General features: G+C 34.1%; 1 pseudogene; it reads right to left on the bottom strand.

Moving 5' to 3' along the window:
- Positions 1–3,173: 3,173 nt before the first annotated feature.
- On the bottom strand, positions 3,174–7,507 carry LOC149232319 (UDP-glucuronic acid decarboxylase 4 pseudogene; annotated as a pseudogene).
- Between the last annotated feature and the right edge of the window lie 1,848 nt (positions 7,508–9,355).

Here is a 9,355-nt window from a genome sequence, read left to right on the forward strand (position 1 = left end):
TAGGGAAGAAAACGTTGATTTGCAATCCAGCTTGAATGATGCCAAGGGATCTACTGGGAAAAATTGAAAGAGACGCAATTGTGGGTTGTTGAAAAGAATAGTTTGGAAGGTATTATTGCAGAGATGAGAGCAAAACATGAGTTGATGGCTTGTGAAATGGGATCACTGACCCAAGAACAAAGAGCTGACAGTTGACTCGGAGCTCATTAAGTTCCAGGTGAATGCATTGGAATCTGAGCTGAATGACTCTGGAAGAGTAGTCTAGAATTATAGAGGATAAATGAAGATTACGGGCATTTGTGGGATAAGAAAAGGCGTAATTAAGAAAGTACTCTCGTATAGAATTACAGAGGAAAAATGAACATGACATTTCGCATTTGTGGGATAAGAAAAGGAGAAATTTAGAAAATACTCTTGCAGAGCTGCTAAAAATACATGAAGATTTGATGCTACAATTGTCCAGAAAGAAAGCTATTGAAGAAAAATTACTTACAAGAATGTAAATGAAGGAACCTACTTCAAAGGGTAAGGTAAAAATAACTAATTTAAGGAGTCAGGTCAGGTATTATTGGTATTCGATGACCCAATCATTTTAATTGTAAAATGAAATCAGAATCGAATAACTTCTCTTTTGGGTCTTAAGAAGGCTATGAATGGGAAGATTCTAAAATTTCTGCCCCAAATTAATTTGATTCGAGCGAATGAAAATGTCAATCGCCATCTATGATTATGCCAGAAGTGTTTTTTCCCTGTAATTTGTTTCTTGAAATTACATATTCATAAGTCGTTTTTCTTGCAATTTGTTTCTTGAAATTAATGAATGTCTTTTCTAAGAACGGGGACCTGAACAAAGAAATTCACCACTCTTTTTTAATTTTTAATTTTTTTATTGCTATTGATATTGTCGAGCTACCCCTTGGAGGAGGGAGCATGTTAGTGTGTGAATGATGGCCGCATGCCCCTTGGAGGAGGGAGCATGCTAGTGTGTGAATAATGGCCCCATGGATTTTTGTTTGTTTTTTATTGGTTTTATAGATATGTTATTTGCAAATTAGTGTCTTAATGTTTATTTTTTATGTAAATTTGTTAACCACAAATAGTCAATTAAACTAGGGAGATCTTGTTTTTTGAATCTGTAAGCACAAAAACATTTAAGACACAAAATATTGTGTTTTTAAAGATTTAGTGTCATGTATTTGTGTTTTTAATGATTTATTCTCATCTGGGAAATTAAGGGAGACAACTATAAGGGAATTCAACTATGCAAGAAAGCGAGTGAATAAATATAATAATAATTCTCATTAGCCTCCAATTAATTAACAAAAAAACTATTTTCCAATTTAGAGGTAGTTGTTAAGTTTATAAAACTACCTCTTTGTGTGTTTAAAATATTAAAGTTAACACATTCCTGCAATTATGGTATTTTTTTTATAGTTTATACTTTTAGTTACTCTACTAACTTTTACATATTTTACACTTCAACTATTAATTAATTATAATGAAAAATTAAAAAATTATAATATGTAGTTTTATTTTAATATATTCAAATTTTTTCCAATTTAATATAATTTAATATTTTTACATATTTTATATATTATTATTAATTTTAATTAAATTAAATAAGACAATTTTATACATTTATTTATTAAGATTAATCGAATGAATAATTAAAAAATTGTAATATATATATATATAAACCATTTTAAACACCTAATTTATAATTCATATGAATCATTATATTTTTGAGCAACTCATATACTTATTTAATTAGCATACATTATAACCATATAACGTGTATATAAACTCATTATATTTTACCATTTTATGAGCACATAATCTATACTATACCTATATAAATCATTATTCACATCTGTTTTTGAACAACTTATATAGATATTCAATTAGCATATATTATAAACCTTAAAAACAAGATCAATTCTCAAAGTTAACACTAACATTAAATGGTATATTTATTTGTTAATAAATCTATACAGAATCCTTAAATAGATTTATAATACAAAAATAATATTTTACATAGTAATTTAATAATTATTAAATTAAATTTAAGATTAAAATAAATTAATTAGTATACAATTTAATTAAGTTTTCTATATATTTATAATTTTAATGGTAAATATTTATTTACTTTTAAAAATAATTAATATATCAGTGTCCTTATAACTTAATTTACAATTTAATCCCTTAAAATTTACTAACCCAAATTTTGAAATTGATTTTCCTAGACTAAAAATTGTTTTTAGTAACTCTAATTTCTATATGTTCTTCTCATGTGATTTTGAAGAAGTTCTTCATTAAAGTTGTTTGTTATAGAAATTTGAGTTAAAATATCATAATTTCAGCAAGGATCATATCAATACCTTTCATGAGAATGTTTTTCTTATCAATGACATGGTTGTTTATCGAATTCATTTGAAAAAAAAGATTTCCCAAAATTTTTACCAGATATTTATCGAAATCTTGCCAATATTTCCACTATTTTCTTAGCAAAATTGTGGCCTCTTTAAACCAGACTGGCTGGAATTCCATATACCCATTATTGGTGAGTTGGTATAATAGATAAAAATTTAGCTAAAAGGGCCACCATCCTCCCTTTTCTTGGTTGCAGTATCAACATTTGAGATAAAAGATTTTCCATCCTCCATTCATTATAATTGGCCCCTTTTCCCCTTCGTACAATCATATTTTGTCTCATAATCTTCTATTTTGGGTACATAGTAAGTAACACCTTATCAACGCTAAACAAACACCTACAAAAAACTAATTCAATTTGCAATACAGAATACCCGATTTCGAGAATGGTTTCTATGAGAAAGGACGTTTGCCTCAATAGATTCCACTGGAATTTTGAAGTCCGACATAACATGTGAAATGAATTTTAAGCACGGTGTTGGAATAGGCCAACGTTTTTAAGCTATCCCCAATGTGACCCCATTTAAACTTTCAACCATACCCACATCTTCAGTTTTCAGTCCGACATAACCCGTGAAATGAATTTCAGGCATGGTGTTGGAATAGGTCAACGTTTTTAAGCTATCCCCAATGTGACCCCATTAAACCTTTCAACCGTACCCACATCTTCAGTTTTCCAATTTATGCCATCTAACGGAAGTCTCCAGTTAGAAGCAGTACAGGAGTTATGCAACACCAAAGAGTTATGCCACACCAAACTCTACACTAGGCGTTCCCAATTCTGAATTCAATTTGCAATACAAAATACCAGATTTCTAGAATGGTTTCTACGAGAAAGGACATTTATCTCCATAGATTCCACTCGAAGTCTCAAGTCTGACTTAAGCTGTGAAATGCATTTTAGGCATGGTGTTGGAATAGCCCAAAGCTTTCAATCCATCCCCAATGTTACCCCATTAAATGTTTCAATCATACACACGTCTTCAGTTTGCCAACTTATGCCATCCAACGAAGGCCTCCAATTAGAAGCAGTACAAGATCTATTCCACACCAAACTCTACACTAGGCGTCCCCAATTCCCAATTCAATTTTCAATACAAAATACCAGATCTCTAGAATGGTTTATATGAGAAAACACATTTATCTCCACAGATTCCACTGGAAGTCTCAAGTCCCGCTTAAGCTGTGAAATGTGTTTTAGGCATGGTGTTGGAATAGCGCAAATCTTTAAATCCATCCCCAATGTGACGTCATTAAACCTTTCAATCATACCCACATATTGAGTTTTCCAATTTATGCCATCCAACGGAAGCCTCCAGTTAGAAGGAGTACATTAACTATGCCACACTAAACTCTACACTAGGTGTTCCCAATTGTTGTCTTGTGCTTCTTCTCCAATCGCTATCCCGGGCATCTTCTCGTTCATGGTTGCAAGATTTCACTCGAAGTGAGTATTTACGAGTGCCGAGAATAAAAATTGCAGAATCACAAAGGCAAATTAAGGATGAAAATTACTTAGCTAGGCATCTATTCACTCCCTCTTAAAACAAATGATTAAAATTTCAAGCCACTCTATTACATTTTTAAATGATCAAATTACAAACCACTATTTCATATAAAACTAAATTATATTATATTATATTAATTCAATGAATTAGATAAATTAAAAAATTATTTAATCTTAATTATGAAAATTTAAATATATGAAATTCACATTGTACCATTCATGACTATACAAATTATAAAATATATACCATTCATGAAGTTGTAGTTATATAATAACAACTTAAAATTTACTTTTCACCGCTAAATGAAATATACCTTTACGTATGCCATTTTAAATAAAAATATTTTAGATTTTAAAATCTTCTGTATCATCCCAATAAGGTATAAAATATAAATTAAATACCATTTAAATCAAATTATCAAAAGTGAAAAAGAAGTGTTCATTTACAGTTTTAAATACGAATTATTTTTTGTTATAAATTATTTTCCATCCAAACTTAAGTTTTTTCAATATAATATGGTTGTGTTTATTAAAGGTAATAAACAGCCATTGGTTCCGAGTTAACGTTATATATTCCTCATTATACTACTTCATATCAAGTTGTGTATATAGACGGTCATTGTAAATGTCAAAGAAAGCATTAGCATTGAACAACGATACTTTATCGGTTATTATTAGTTGAAAATAATTAATATTATTTTGTATTAATGGAGAAATGATTACACAAGTTGTAATGTATCTCTTTCGTTTAGGATTTGTTCCTAGAGTTTAGGAGTTTGGTTGCAACTTCTTAATCTCTAGTAATGTACTTAATATTGTAATTGCTCATTTGATGCAAGTAAAGTGTACGGAGAGAGTTCTCTTTGTTTGAGTGCTTTTTTTTCTTTTTTCTTTTTTCTTTTTCCCTCAAACAAAGAGAACTCTCTCCGTACACTTTACTTACATCAAATGAGCAATTACATCATTAAGTACATTACTAGAGATCAGGAAATTGCAACCAAACTCCTAAACTCAAGGAACAAATCCTAAACTAAGGAGAAACGTTACAACTTGTGTAAGCATTTCTCCATTAATACAAAATAATATTAATTATTTTCAACTCCCCGCCTTAATGGAGAAAGGATTATCCTGAACTCCTAGCATCCCTTTAAACAATTCAAACTTTACACGCCCAAGAGGCTTAATAAAAATATCAGCCATGTTATCACAAGTTTTACAATATTCAACACATATCTCTTTTGACAGTGGTTTCTCTCAATGAAGCAGAGCTACAGTGCTCTGCCTTTTGCTGCTCCATGCTATGACCCCGGATCCAATGATGAATGCGTAACCTATGATAGAACTTCGATAATCCAAGTTACCTGCCTAGTTGGAATCTAAAAAACCTGCTAGAATAACATCAAAAGTGTCAATGTACAAAATTCCATAATTACTAGTACCACTAAGATACCTCAACACACTTTTTGCTGCGACCCAGTGACTTTCGAGTGGTTTTGACATGAACTAACTCAACACACTAACAAAATACGCCAAATCTGGTCTAGTTGTAGTCAGATATATCAAACTGCCAACTAGCTGTCTGTACATGGTAGCATCCACCTCTTTAGTACCGTCGTCACTGCTCAACTTTAAGTTCTGCTGTAATGGTGTTGCTGCTAATCTGCACTGCTCCATTCTGAACCTTTCCAGCAAGTTTTTGGCATACTTCCCTTGAGTAAGAAAGGTTTGCCCAGAGGCTTTCCATACCTCCAATCCCAAGCAATAATGAAGGTTTCCGAGTTCTTTCCATCTCCTACACTTGTGACATCTGATTTCTTTGATCAGATTGTTAGCATTCCCTGTTATGATCATATCATCTACATACAAAGAAATCAAAATAATTTTCCTCTGTTTATTAAACTTGGTATACAGATTTGGATCATTCAAGCTCCTATGAAAGCCATGTTGTACAAAAAAATGAGTCAATTTTCTCATACCACGACCTGGGTGCCTTTTTCAATTTACACACAAGATGTTCCTGCCCCTTTTTCACAAAACCTTCAAGCTGTACTAAATAAATTTCTTCCTTCAAGTCACCATTCAGAAATGCAGATTTAACATCTAGCCGGTGTGGCTGCCATTTTTGTTTTGTTGCTAAGGGAAATTAGCATTCTAATGGTGTTTAATTTGGCTACAGGAGCAAAGGTGTCATTGAAATCTATTTCCTCTTGCTGTGAGTAACCCTTTGCTACCAGTCTAGTTTTAAATTTCTCTATACTCCCTTTGCATTTATTTTTGGTTTATACAGCCATTTGCATCCCATGGGGGTTTTACCTTCAGGGAATTCAACCAAATCCCAAGTATGGTTTCTATTTATTGATTCTATTTCTTCATACATTGCAGCCCTCCATGCATCAGAATTACTTGCTTCCTCATAATTTGCAGGTTCTACAATGTTTAAAAACTTTGACATTAATGCATATTCTTTCAATCTAGAAGGTAATCGAGTATTCCTACTTGATCTCCTTGGTAGGGGACTTACCTCAAATTTGTCTATTTCAGCCTTTTCCGGCTTGCATTATTGATTAAATTTCCTGTTACTTCTTCTTCTTGTTTCTGCTCCTCCCCTTCATCTTCCTCATTGTTTTCTTCCATTAGCAATGGAATGTCCCAATCACTGTTAGAGTCATCCTTTCCTCCTTCAAACTGTTCTAGTTCTAACATTGTAAATTCCCTAGGATTCCCAAGATTGAAAGGACCAACATGTTCGCCCTTCATAAGTCGCATAAGGCCTTCAACCAGATCAAAAACGAACTGGAAGCTCCGTGTCTGTTTCCAATTTCCATAGACTGTCAAAGGCTCCTTGCGCAAAGCTTGAGAAACAAAATTACTTGCAACCCGACCATCATCACGGCACATTCGTGGACCGTATGTATTGAAAATTAGAGCAATCCGAACCTCAACATTTGCCCCAACACGCTTGGCAAGTCTAGATATGTTCAAGATTCCCACATCATTGGTTTTGATAGTCTTCACAGGATTGTGTTTGTAATGCACAGGGGAAGCGGGGCAAGCCAAATGGTAGATCTGATCAACCTCCAACAATAAGGGTTCCACAACATCATGCCTTATCTGTTCAAACCTCGGATTACCAAAATGATGCAAAACATTCTCCTTCCTTCCTGTGAAGAACTTGTCAACAACAATAACACTGTCACCTCTTGCCATGAGCCTGTCAAGTAGATGACTGCCAACAAAGCTAGCTCCACCCGTCACGACAACTCGCAGGGACTTTCTCTTCAAACGTAGGCGCACTTTAGCCTCCGAATTCACCATCGGACCCGAATGATACTGAGCAAACCGAGAAACAGGAGTCTCATAAACAACCCGATGAGGTTTGTCGGGCACAAACCTTCCATTTTCATTAACATTAGAAGCCAAAAAACCAAGCTGAAGGATAAGGAAAGTCAATGCGATGGCAATTCCTATCAAAATAAACAGCAGTTGTTGCTCCCTGAGCAAATAATCTACTGGCCTGATAATAGACCACGTATTTTCTGGCTTAAGAGAGTACTCATCACTGTTATTCATATTGAACTAATAAAATTTCTAATCCTCTGATGAATAATCTTCAATGAGCCACCACCGGGCAAGTCCGATCTGCTGCCACCAAACAAATCAGGAATTCCAATGCGCCACCACCGGGCAAATCCGATCTGCTACCACTGAACAGATCAGGAACTCCAATGTGCCACCACCGGGCAAATCCGATCTGCTACCACCGAACAGATCAGGAACTCCAATGCGCCACCACCGGGCAAGTCCGATCTGCTGCCACCGAACAGATCAGGAACTCCAATGCTCCACCACCAGGCAAGTCCGATTTGCTGCCACCAAACAGATCAAGAACTCCAATGTGCCACCACTGGGCAAATCTGATCTGCTACCACCGAACAGATCATGAACTCCAATGCGCCACCAGCGGGTAACTCCGATCTGCTGCCACCGAGTAGATCAGGAACTTCAATGCGCCACCACCAGGCAACTCTGATCTACTGCCACCGAACAGATCTGGAATTTCAAAGTGCCACCACCGGGCAAGGCCGATTTGCAAAAATTGCATATTTTCCACAGAAAAAGAGGCTGGCACTTCTCGACGGTGGAATACCCGCGCCAAAAACAAAATCGACTCGTCTCACAAAATTGGCGCGATTAAGGCTTGATTTTCCACGCCAATAGCAATTCCTAGTGCGCTGGCGCGATTATCTCTCTCAAACAACGCCAACCCTTTCTTCCACTCAAAAAATGGCACGATTGTTCATGACGAAGCCGCGCCAACCCTATTTTCCGCTTAAATATGATCAGTCATCTGAGACTTGTCTTCAGGTGTTACTGCAGCCCACCTGATTCTACGAATTCTTCTTTACACTCCACCGCCACTACAATTCTGTAATCAATGATGCATCCTAAAAAAAATTAAGTCTATCCCTACTCTGTGCTCTGATACAAAGATAAAAATCAGACTTGAATTGAAAAAGAAGGAGTTACAGCTCACAGGTGAGTACTGCACTTGGAGACTGCACTCAAACAAAGAGAACTCTCTCCGTACACTCTACTTACATCAAATGAGCAATTACATCATTAAGTACATTACTAGAGATTAGGAAGTTGCAACCAAACTCCTAAACTCTAGGAACAAATCCTAAACTAAGGAGATACGTTACAACTTGTGTAACCATTTCTCCATTAATACAAAATAATATTAATTATTTTCAACTTTATTTAACGGTTATCCATGAATTCATTGTCCATCCTCCCTTAATTATAATTGGCTCTCAACGAATTGTCCATCCTCGTGAAGCCTGTGCTCTTTTTTCCCTTCGGTTTATTGTCTAATAATTGAGAGGTGGAGGCGAGGTGTTTGAAAGGTACATAAAAACTAGAATAAAATACTTATATTAATTCACTTAATTATATAAATTGGAAAATATATTTTTCCTTAATTAAAAAAAACTAGGAGAAAATGGATAGTTAAAATTTCAAACAACTGTTGTGTTACATTTTTAAATAATCAATTCACAAACTACCATTTCATTTAAAAACTAAAATAAAATACTTATATTAATTCACTTAATTATATAAATTAAAAAATATATCCTTTCTTAATTAAAAAAACATAGATATCCCAGATTCACATTGTGTCAAAATTTTTATTATAAAATCTGGTGTATCCAAAGAAGTCAATTTTTTTAAATATAATATCATTGCATTTATTAAAGGCAATAAATACCCGTTATTTTTTAAACACTTATTATTGTTCTTGAAAATAGGGGTTATTTTTTAAACACTTATTATTGTTCTTGAAAATAGGGTTAATCCGTAAATGGAGGAAATTTTACATCGTAAGTTATGTAGATAAAACGTCATTGTCTTGGTAAA

This window comes from Pinus tabuliformis, chromosome J (genome assembly GCF_031772625.1).
Source record: "Pinus tabuliformis cultivar Carrire ecotype Pingquan chromosome J, CPIR1, whole genome shotgun sequence".
NCBI classification, from domain to species: domain Eukaryota; kingdom Viridiplantae; phylum Streptophyta; class Pinopsida; order Pinales; family Pinaceae; genus Pinus; species Pinus tabuliformis.